At 39.5% G+C, this 12,229-nt stretch overlaps 1 protein-coding gene across 5 annotated transcripts in view; it reads left to right on the forward strand.

The window, feature by feature from the left end:
- Window positions 1–10,387: 10,387 nt before the first annotated feature.
- The window catches only part of MECOM (MDS1 and EVI1 complex locus), a 345,813-nt gene continuing 343,971 nt past the window's right edge, over window positions 10,388–12,229 (forward strand). For 3 of the 5 annotated variants that reach the window (XM_087440062.1, XM_087440063.1, XM_087440064.1), the window contains exon 1: window positions 10,388–10,467. The gene's annotated coding sequence lies outside the window, so the exon portion shown is untranslated. The remainder of the gene's footprint in view (window positions 10,468–12,229) is intronic. The other 2 variants (XM_087440060.1, XM_087440061.1) reach the window with 1 other exon arrangement.

Raw genomic sequence — 12,229 nt, forward strand, 5'->3', positions numbered from 1 at the left:
CTAAAATAATGTTGTCGACTTGGATTTTAATATTTCATTAAAACAAGACCACCAGTTCACCTATGTAAGTGTTTATTCAATTGGGGGCTGATTGAATAATTAGGATTGATGAATTTTATGTGTTTTTCTTTTTTAAACCAAGGTTAGAAGGCAGCTGGCAGAGACTTTTGTGAGCCTTTTATATGTTTCCCATTATCCAAGTCTCTTCTGTATATACCTATAATTTTCCCCAAATCAATTTCAGGAAAGATTCACAAACTGGCATGCCTTTTTTTTTCCCCTTTATTTAACGGGGCTGAAGTAAAATACAAAAAAAAAAAGTGAACAACCAAGAAAACCCTAAACAAATAAAGTGCAAACACAGAGTGACAAGCACACTCAGACCCTGGATTGGTTATGGATGAGACGACAAGTATATGATGAAATTAATGACCCTCTGTCAACTTTTTAGATCTCACTTTTAAAGAGAATGGACCAAAAATCAATAGCCCCCAAACCACCAGTACTCCAGTGAACCAGTCTTTCATTTATCTTGCTGTTGGCACTCAGATAGAAATGCAGCCAAGCACAGCACAGAGCCTTCACTGGGAGTCATCATCACAGGCAATGTTTGAGAACCCAGTTAAAGGTCAAAGGTGTGCACCAAGGCTTCTTTGAGAAGGACCTGCTTCTAAATACCAATATTGGTATTCACTTTATTCAAGTGGAATCCCATTTGGCATATGCATATCAAGTGTTTGGGTTTTTGAAGGTTACCCGTTAGACTGATGGATTCGGGGCCTACCAATAACAATGGATGGCTAGGGATTCTATCCTACTCCTGTTTTATACCTTGATTCTTCAAATGTTACGTCTCAGGTGTTCAGATGGCAGCAAAATACAGCTTAGGATCAAAGTAAGTTGGACACAAGTTTTAAAGAGCAAATTTGTACAGACACGTGGTTTTATACCACGACTGCATCCTGGTTCCTAAATAACGTAGTTTTTGAAGATCTTTTCCTAGAAGAGGATTAGACAGAGTGTAGAGATTATATTCAGAATATTATGAGCTCAAACCCAGAAGATCAAGATAGATGTTATAATTAACTGAAAGAAGAAATCATTTAAAATGCCAGATGAGTTGTAATTGAGCTTGTAATTTTTATGGGTATTCTTAGAAGTAATTACTTATCTCCAAGAACGAATTTCCTAGAGATAAAATTGGCTAGTACATCATGAGGATTTTCCTACAGTGAGAAAGCCATATTAAAATGTGAAAGATAAATAAATCCAAACCAAGTGTTCAATAGCACTGTTAACAGCTGAGGCCAAAGTGAAACGAAATGATGTCATTATGTTAAAATGGATGTCAACACACACAGAAAAAATCAGTGTAAAACGAGAGAGATCACATTTTGATGATAATCTAAGACAAGAAAAGTGCTGGCCATTTGTCTGGCATTGTCCAAATGGAATCTAATCAACGATTGTCTTTAAGCTTTTTATTTTATTTATATAACAAACATTTATAGAGAGCTTACTGTGTAGCCACTGTTCTGAGCACTTTTTACATACTGATTCATTTAATCTTCATAACAATACTAGGAAATACATATTATTATTATCCTAGTTTTACAGATGTGGAAACTAAGGCACAGAGAGTTAACTAACTTGTCCAAGGGCACACGGCTAACTAGTGGCAGAGCAGGGATTAAAACCTAGGCAGTCTGGCCCCAGAATTCAAACCCTTAATCTTTAAACAAGGCTGCCTCAAAAAATGAAAGAACTGAAAACACCAGAGGGAACTTAAATACAGCACAAATAGATAGATGAGAAGAACTTAAACCAGGACATTTGTTAGTAATGTTTTTTTTTCCTGCTTCTAATATGATTCATTACTTTGTCGTAACATTTTGAAAGGGAAAAATTCTTCCACATAAAATGGTGAAATAAGGAAACATTAAAAAAAAATTTAATATCAAATATATTTCATGTTGATATCTTGAGCCTGACTCAGTGACAGCAAGGCAGAAGAATCTGTGAGCACTTCTTAAAAGTTTTACTATTTAATGTGTAATTTAATTTTTTACTGGAAGAAAGAAAGCTTGAATATTTTATTCTCAACATAGACAAAGGTTTGATGATTTTGACCATAACAGTGATATATCTGCTCTTTTTCTCACTTACCTGCAATGGGATAGCTGTGGACAGAGGGAAATTATTGTATGTAAGAAATTGACATAGAAGTGAAGATACAATTTAAGGTGACACATATGGCCACAAAGCCCAATAGATTTAAATGAATAATACACTAATCCCTCAGTTTCCTGGAGAATTTTCCCCACTCTTCCTCACCTAATATCCTTCTAACTTGCTGCTTCTAATCTAGTGAGAATTAGAAAAAGCAGAGAGAACAAGGGTAAATAAAAGTAATAAACAATGAATGAGGGCCCAAAGTGCTGTCAGATCATCAGAGAATGTGAAACCTACACTGGCGAGACATCCTTATGGACAACTGTGATCAATTTGGGATACTGGCTTGAGATTTTCTTTTGTTTCAAATCCAACAAAGAATATCATTGTTATGAAGACTATTGTAAAGATGTGCTTTACAGTTAAGTGAATACGTCAAATGCAAATATATTTTTACACTCCAAAATTTAACAGAAAACTGCTTTGAAATGTCTTAAAATTTTTCCAGTGTCTCTATTATTTGTTTTGGAAATGTTAGGGAAACCCCAAATGTAAACCTCTAACATGAACATATGTAAGAATGATCACACAAATATGATCTCATCTGATGATCGGGATAATGTCATTATCTTGGATGTGCTGGCTCTGACATCCATTGCACCATTGCTCTTCTCACTGCTCTGGCTGGCTGGGTGGGCAGGTGGGTCTTCTCTTCGCCTTTCTCACTCCACGGTGTCTCTCAGCAAGAGTCATGGTAACTTCCCAGATTGAAGAGGGAGCTTCCTTGGTCAAGGGCCCTTCCTATAATCACTTGCAGAAAAACAGGTGAATGAAGAAAACATTTTCACATTACGTGTTTTCAATTCTCCTAATACACTTATACTTTATAAAAATATAATTGGCATAAATACTTGGTGTCCAACACCATGACAACCAAGACACAAATTGACACTTAAGGGGAAATGGAGGCCAGCTTATGTCCCTCTCCCAGCTACCTCCAACTTCAATGACAATTGAAGAAATTAGAAAATTTAAATGTATAACCTGATATGTGGAAATATTTGTTTTCATTATCAAAGCAGAACAAATTAAAGAAAATTTCCTGATATGGCTAAATCATCTAAATAAAAAGTTTAAGTGTGTTTGGGGATAATCTTAGAGTTTAAAAAAGAATCATTGTCTTATTTTTACCTTGTTTCCCCTCATATGCTGACGGAGGCTCATCTATGTGGAGGGAGAATCTGGCTCCTTGTTCATTTTATCTTTAAGTAGGGATGACACACCTGCTTAAATATCTCTTAACACTTTTAACAAAACCAGATGCCAAGCTCCATTTTGTACACTTTTTCTGTTGAAATAACTAACTTAACCATTACAAATTAACCTTTAAAACAAACCATCTGAACAACAAACTAAATATGCCTAGGGAACAGATGGAGTTTTTATGTTTTCACATGAACATCAAGCTAATATCTGTGCAAGATGAATGATGCCGCACAGGAATCTGGGCTTAATCCTTTCATTTCCCAGTGGGGTGGCTTCTTTTTTAATGCCCCGTGCCTGGGAATGGGAGTCCATTCCCTTATACTTAAATTGCATTGTAAAATTACATGTGTGTGTTACTTTGTATGCTCATAGACATATAAATGTATGCTCACATTGTCCATGAAATATTTGAGCTGAGCATTTGTCCAAGTGCTCCATTGGCTTAAATGATGAAAATGAGCTTTTATGCCCACTAACAGGAAAACTTTCTGTCCTATTGAACTGGGCTTTGAAAACTAGTTCCTTAGATCTCAGCTTCTGATTTGTTCAATAAAAAGTCCGTGTGTATGTTTTACATATGAGGATGTTGTTAACAGTTTGCCTTTTTTTTTTTTGGCTGAGATTTCATAAAAAATAATTTAGGCACTGGAAACTCTTGTTCTTAAGACATTTTCAAAATAGTTTTTCTGTTAAATTCTAGAATGTAAAACTATATTTGTATTTGGCATAGGCACTTAGAAATAAAGAATACCTGTACAGCATTCTTTATAGCGGCAAGATTATTCATTGAATTTGAAAGAAAAAAATCTCAAACCACTATCTAAGACTATTTCCAGTTGTCCATAAGGATATCTTTCCAGTGTAATATGGATAAATAAAATTAACAGAGCATAAAAATTTCAGTAGTCTTCATTTTTTTCCTTCATCAAACCAAATAGGAAAATTAACTGATTTGAGTACCATCTTATGAATTCAAGACACACTTATGGAGCATCTACTATGGTTAAGCACTATAGTAGATGCTAAAGATACAATAATGTAAAATCAAAATCCTCCCACTCCCGGCTCTCAAGGAACTCCTAATCTAGAACACTGTTCCCTTCTTTTCCCTCTCCCACCTGTGGGCAGAGATAAGAAGAGCCGTAAGTGAAAACATCTGGCTGTCTGACATTAAGCCCCGTCATTCACCACGTGTGCAATTTTCTCATCAACAGCTTTGCATTTTGGTGTAAGAGTAAAATTATATCTGTATAAAGCTTGAAATCGAGCACGTTGAGCTGCTACTTGTTGATTGAAAGTCTGTCCACATAAATAGGCTCTCACTGGTGCCCACGACCACCTCCACTGGCTGGAGGATTTAGTTGTTGGTAGAACGTGTCTCTCACTGGGTCTCCAGGTTCATGGTAAATCTACTTACAGGCATCTAAGATTTGCTCTTCACTCGTTGGAATGCCACCAGGGCTTGGTGATTGAGAGCCAAATTACATGCTCTGATAGTGAATTTGGGGAGGGAAAACAAAGCTTTATAACAAAGATAGAGTAAGAAGGTAGCTCTGCTACAAAAATACCAGCCCACCATTTTTGTGACCACATACGAGGTAAAGGCCTGGCATGAAACCAGCTCACCGGGGTTCACTGCTCCTATTCGTCTGTAAGGTCTTCAGAATTAGCTAAAGCCTTTGACTTCCCATAGGATGCCTTAAATCTTGCCTTCCTTTAGGAGTTAAAGAGCTCCCTTATCAGTAGCTTCTTAGTTACTGTTACGTTTGTACTCACAGACAGCTGTGATTAATTTATACACTATCACTTCCAAAAACCTATTTTTTAAAAAATGGAGGGCAATATTTTATTGTTGTTCAGCTGTTGTCTTTCTATACCTGTGTGAGCTTGTCCAGAATTGCTGGAAAAAGCATTGCAGGGAGAACTCAGAAGCCTGAGTCTTTTGCTGCTGTTTACTGTGAAATGACCTTGGCCAAATCTCTGAAAACCTGAAGCTCAATCTTCTCATTTGTAAAATAAAGATTCTGGATAAGCAAAGCCGCAAATTTCTTTGATGTCCCAAAATTCTAGAATTCTCCAAAACTTAGCCATGGATATCAGCTTCCTCTGAACAACATTAAGCTTTGTGTTTGTTAACATCCTTGTCGTGTAAAAATGTCTTTCGAAAAACATCTATTTGAACATCCATCCACACCATCATTTCTGTCCTAGATGATGTATCAGATGAGACCACAGCTGAAATAATTTTCAAGTTGTTCATTGTACAGTCTTTCCATTAATTTCCATGGTAGATGAAATAAGAAAGTAAGGAAGGTGGGGTGGGGGCAAGTAGAAATTTCAAATCCAGCAGAATTGAACAGTTCTGTTGCGTCTAGTATCAACATGCTGTGTTTGGGAGAAGGACCTTTCGGTGCAACTGCTTGTCTGTTTCAGAAAGAGAATCAGTTTTCTCCAGGAGCTGGCTTCTAAGACTGCAGGTTTACTGGCTGAGGGGGAACAGGAAGGCAAGGAGGGCACCTAATAAAAGATAAGGATTATTTTCCAAAAAGGCCTGGACTAACCGATACCTGAACCTGGAACATGATCTCCCATCTATCTCGGACTTTCCCATAGATTACTGATTCCCCTCCATGGATTTTGACCCTCTTCTTATTTAATCCCTGTGTTATGCTAGGCTTTGCTATCATGCTAATCTCTTCCATTTCCTCATTTAGCAATTGACAGGACCTGGATCCATGGGATCTGTGCTGGACTGGTCTTGGTGGGAGAGTCCACTGGTATTTGTTCAATGTGTTTGCAATACAGCCGAATGTACCATCCGTGAGATTTGCTTTAACTCTTTGGGAGGGCAGAAGCCAAGTCTTACCCTGTAAAATAATAAATACGTTTCAGATAACACATCCTTGCACTTTTTTCCTAGAATAATTGGAACATTCATACAAATAGATTTAGTCTCCTTGTAGTTTATTTAATTGCCTCTGTTATGAAAGACTTATAAACATGTCCATGCCATCTAATCTTTCTGATTCTCAGTTTGTAAAATGAGGGTGTTGAACTCTACGATCTCCAAGGTCTTTTCCTACTCCAAAATTCTGTGACCCGATACTTCTATTGTTTAGACAAAAAATAGGTCTGTTCTGAAATGGTCTGTGTTAGGCAGCAATCCAAATGGACTTTTTAAGAATTCACATACAAAAAAAAATATTCTCACATAGAGTTCTATAGGATGAAGAGAGGGCCCATTCACTATTTGTTTGCTCTCTGTGGGAAAGCTATTCTTTTTTTTCCTCTTTGAACAATATAAGGAAACAACTTATCTTTTACGATTTTTGGATTCAGTTCATGGAGGGTGTCAGTATTGTCTAGTGTTCCCAACGGGGACGTGGGAGTCAGAGATGCCAGGACTTGTTCCCAGCTTTTCTGCTCCTTATGTGACCTTCAGAAGCCACGAAACGACTCTTAAGACTCAGTTTATCTGCCTGAGAAATTGGGCTCCTCTGTCTTTACCACAGAGAAAACCGAGTCTTAAAGTTTTTGGAAAAGGATTACAGCAGCCTAAAGGGTTAAAATGATCATCTTTAGTCTTTCAGAACATTTATGGATCCCGCTCTCAGATGCTTCTCTACTGCCTAGCATGAGAGGATTTGCACAAATACTGTAGGATATAGCATCACAGACCTAATTCAGAAACTGTAAGAATTCAACCAAAATCGGTGGCCTGAACTGGAGGTGACCCTGAGTATACTCGAGAATAGGTTTGCTGTGTAAAGTATTAATAAATAAAGTTGCAAGATAAGGGAATGCAGAACTTAAGAGGGGACAGGGGGACAGAAGGGGATGGCCAAGCCTGAAGAGTTTGTTATCAGCATCCACTTCTACATCAACAGTTACCATCTTAATAAAATGAATCTTATCTATTGATTAGGCTGAGGAAATTCTTCTATATTACTGCAGAGATATTCAGAAATAACCGAAAACTAGAAACAACCTTTCTATATGATCTGGTCAATTTTTCAGATAAAAGTACTTAGGAAAGTGCAGACCAGTGTGACAAACTTAGTATGATTTTACCAAATTAACATGAATCAGTGAAGTTTTACTATTGCCGGAAACTTGAAACAATCCAGGTGTTCCTAAAATCTGATGTTCAGAGTGGAAAAATAATACTGCCTGCAGTTTCACAGCGACACTGCTTGCTTCAGAAATCACCAGGTTGTCAGTTCAAATCCATTCCTAAAACCTTCCTCCACAAAATATACCAGGTCAGGGAAATAATTATGGTGTGAGGAGGAACCCCTCGATTATGTTTGGTGATCTAACTGGAATGTCGAATCAGCTCCTGTGAATGAGAGCACAGTTAGGTTGGCATGATCTCAGTAAACATGAATGAGCACTCAGATTTCCCAAGCACACGAGGAAATGTGAAATGCTCTCAAGCAACCTTCCCAGTTCAGATGGAAATAGCCATTTTGGATATGTACTCCTTCAGCTTTTGTATAAGGGAATCAAGTCATCATTCAGTCAAGTTTAAAGGCTGCGCTTGAGCTGCCTTTTTGAGAGGCGAAGATGTGCTGGAGCTGCACCACGATTCATCATGTTCAACTTCATTTGGTGGAAACATTACAAGGGAATAGGCTCTCAGTCTCCTAGGAAGTGCCTCGGCTCTCCGTTACTTCCCAATCGCGCTGCTTACCACTGCCCCTTTATTTCTTTGTAGCCTGTACCCTTTGTACAGTGTACATTGTACAGGCTACATTGGATCCAGAGGACCCCATCCTGTGAAAAATTCAGATGGCTAGAGCAGTAATCAAAAATACCAATAAAGTGTCACCGGTCCTCGCTGGTGATATGGGATGGCGGGTGAGTGAGATATAAAAATGAATCATGAGGCGAGACATGATTGCTGCTCAGGCAACCACTTCCAAATGTGAGTGCACCCAGGTTGCATAAATGGTTCAGAATATTCTCCGTTAGGCCAAAAGGCTTGCAGATAATGGCATCAACTCATCAGGCTCCAAGGCCCCCAGGGACCCGGGAGGCAGAAGAGTTGTTGCTCAAGTGGTTGAGCCAAAAACATTTATGTCCGGGCACTGTTGGGTAAGTGGCATCTGCTGACAGGAACGGCTTGGAGTAAAGTTGGTTTTAAAAAATACGCACCACAGCCCTATATGTTTAATACGGGAAGCTGTCTGAGGTGTAAAGAATGGTGAAGTAAATGAGCGGGATACCATTAATCTTGGTTTGTTTCAGCACTACATCTTGAGCAGTTGAAGGGGGGGTGGGTGGAGAAAAAGACTTGCTCCTAGCTCATAACCTGAGTGTTAAAACTGATGTCCTTCCCATTAGGGCCTGTAAACTCATTAGCACATGGCAATTTATCCTCTTTTATTTCTTCTCAATTATCCTATCATCCATTGTATCTGGGTCTGATTACCCTTTCCCAGAGTCAAACATTATCTTGTAAATCATTTGCTTTAAGTCCAAGCCTGCCATTGCACTGCCTGGGATTTGCTTAGGCAGGTAATAAATCAATTAGTATTAAACTTGTGGTGTCATCTATTTTCTTTCCTCGTGCTTGGAAAGAGGAACACCTGAAACCCTAGCTTCGGTTACATCACATTTCTGTGCATGCTTTTGAACAATGCAGAGACGTTTGCTCTTGTTTGAGGAGAAGGAAAGATAAGGGAAAACAAAACAAGGATTCCACATCCTCAGTGTGTGCCTGGAAGGCTGATGACATCATAGGTATGTGGCCCACGTATTTCAAAGGTGATACTTTTAGCAATAATTGGGAACATCTATTATTTAAACACGGACATCAGAGATTCTGTTTAAGGGATAGTCTGATTTTTATGTCCAAAACACAATTATGGACCCAAAAGGAAGATGGTCGTTCATTTTTTTGTTCTATTATTCTTTTATGTACATACTGCTTCTTTGCACACGTGCAAATTGGTCTGATATAACCAGACAAGAGGAGCAGAGTATTTTTTAGATTGTTGTCCTTTCCTCCCCTATACATTCTAAAGGGTATCTCTTCTCCCTTTAGGTAGTGTACTAATTTACTTATTCATTTTATCTTCATGCCCTGGATCTAGTTTTCAGTCCTTTGGGTGAGTTTCTGCACAGGGAGCCCAACCAAACAATCGTAGCTCAAAAGTAAGCCCTGTGAGTTCCTAAATTAAAGAGAAAAATCCTCTCGGGTATCTCAACAACCAGTAGCCTCTGCTAAGTGATGCCCCGTGTATGGGCTATAAATTAGTGGAGATCTTTGCCCTCCTGATTGGGAAATGGTGCCTGAAAGGGACTGTCAGACACATGGCAGGACCCCATCAGGGGAGCTGCTTCCAGCCTTGGAGAACAGGGGTAGAACCATGAAGAGGGCTGGAGCACGATGCAACTGGAGTGACTGGAGGACAATTAAAAATATTTAGTTCTGGGTCTGGCTACTTGGACTGCAGACAGCCTGGCTCCCTGGATGTACTTTCTTCTCCAGCGTCCTGCTGGAATCTGCCCCACATCAAGTGCTTCCCGTGGTTCTTTTGGTTTCAATCCTTCGTTTTCACCCGGTGAGAACATGCATGGACTCTTCCTCCTATGGGTCGAAGGATGAATCCTGATTTAGTATCCTAATTTGTTTATTACTGATACTGGTTAAGCCCTCAGTGCCTAGAATTATGGTGGGCATAGGCTCTAAGAGAACCATGTAGCCATGTGTTTCCACCCTTACAGAGGGGCTGATGGAGACACTCAGGAATGGTGCGAAGCCCTTCCCCCAGAGCAGGGAATTTGAATCATGGGGTGGGGCTTGTTCAAATGCAGTCTCTGATTCGGTAGGTCTGTGATGGGCCTGAAATTCTGCATTCCTAACAAGCTCCCAGGTGGGGTGGATGCTGAACGGCCACGGCACTTTATATTTTCTTTTCTGGTGGCAAGAGTAACTTTTCACCCTATCACAGCCGTCTACCAATGCATCCTCTGTGCCCTACAAGATACCAAGCTCCTTGAAAACAGGACATGACTACCTTGGTGAGTATATAATGATTAATTGCCTTGATTTGGGAACTAGGGGGTCTGGGATCTAAACTCACTTCTCTAGCAAACTAGTTTTGTAACGTTGATCACTTCCACTGAAATTGTAGAAGATCTCTCTTTTTTGTGCAGTGAGGGAGTTTGGACTAGATTTTGGGTATTGTATAAAAGCAAGGGCAGGAGTGAGGTGAGAAATGTGAATGAGGGAAAGAGTCATGTAGTGATCAGGGAAGATCCAAGAAAGATTGTGATGTCTAAAGGGAGCTCCCTCCCTTGTCTCTCTCCTAGGGTGTGGATCCCTTGTTGCCAGACCTTACAAATTTTTAAGAAGATAGAAATCTGATTTCTTGTTAGTGTAAAATCTTCTCGCTTTTAAATGTTGATGAGTAAAATGAATTTTTTTTTTTTTTTTGCTGAAGAAGATTAGCCCTGAGCTAACATCTATGCCAGTCTTCCTCTGTTTCGTATGTGGGTCACTGCCATAGCATGGCTGATGAGTGGTGTAGGTCTGCACCTGGGATCCGAACCTGCAAACCTGGGCTGCCAAAGCAGAGTGCACCAAACTCAACCACTAGGCCATGGCGCCTGCCCCCTAAAATGAATTTTTTTTAAAGGAGAAGAGACACACTGGGGATGACATACTATACTTCTGCAGGCCAAAGACTACCCACAGGCCACCAGTTTGCAGGCCCTAGCCTGGACTAGGCTCAAAAGCTTTCTTCCAGTAAACACACAGGAACTATGTTCACAAATGTTAGTCAAGCTAAACCAATGAAAACAACATTTCTGATGGACCAATCAAACCATCTATAATGGTGGAGTGGAGGTGGCCGGTGTCTCAGTGCTTTGGGCTTTCCTGAGTGCCATACATAAGATGGATGGAGAGGCTGGGCGCCAGGCGCCAGCAGGTTACATGAGCTCTCCTGGGGGTATTTGCTCCACCTGTGACTTGTAGTTTGGTTTGTTTGTGTGTTTACTGTTCTAGGAGTTGCCAGACATGCTTCTGGTCTTTGAGGTGGTGATACTCGTGAAATGCTCAGGAACCGTGAGAGTCCTTCTCATAAAGATGGCTTTTAGGATAGTTCAGGGGTAGTGACAGCTCATCAGTCACAGAGTAATAATCTTTACCTTTAACTTCTTCTAAGACCTCTTAATAGGAACCACTCGTTCAATTGTCAAAGTTTTTCTATTGACTCAAGTGCCATTAGCAGCTGTGATTAGAGACCATCACACTTTTCCCCAGAGATGGCTCAGTATAAATGAGGAGACAACATTATGTTAGCATGGATATGGACATCCCTAAATTGGCAGAGTGCAGTTCTTGGTATAACTTCATTTGGTTGCAGAAGAGAATCCAAGGTCACACAAAGGTTATTGTAAGAACTGTATCTTCGACAATTGTCCACAATAGGTCCATACTAGTCATCATTTTCTGATGTTCTATTTTTCTGACTTGAGTTCTCTGAAACTAACCTTATAATGACACTTAGCCCATTTAAAGTTCTTTTTTTTTTTTTCATCTCTCTTCAGTTGGGTAATTGTTCCATTCACATTATGGAGATGTGTCATGTCTTGAATTTTATATCCTGGAAAACATGTAGTAAGTCAAACTTGTTCAGACATGATGACACCACATAGACATGGCTGATTGTAAGAGGAGACAAATAGTTTAGGCTTAGATGTGAGAGAAAAACCGGGGTTACTGGCAAGCATTAAATATTTATAAAGCAGCCAATCTTTGGTACTCGTTGGGGAGTGT

Source organism: Ceratotherium simum, chromosome 15 (assembly GCF_057802395.1).
Source record: "Ceratotherium simum simum isolate JZ-2026a chromosome 15, ASM5780239v1, whole genome shotgun sequence".
Lineage (NCBI taxonomy): Eukaryota > Metazoa > Chordata > Mammalia > Perissodactyla > Rhinocerotidae > Ceratotherium > Ceratotherium simum.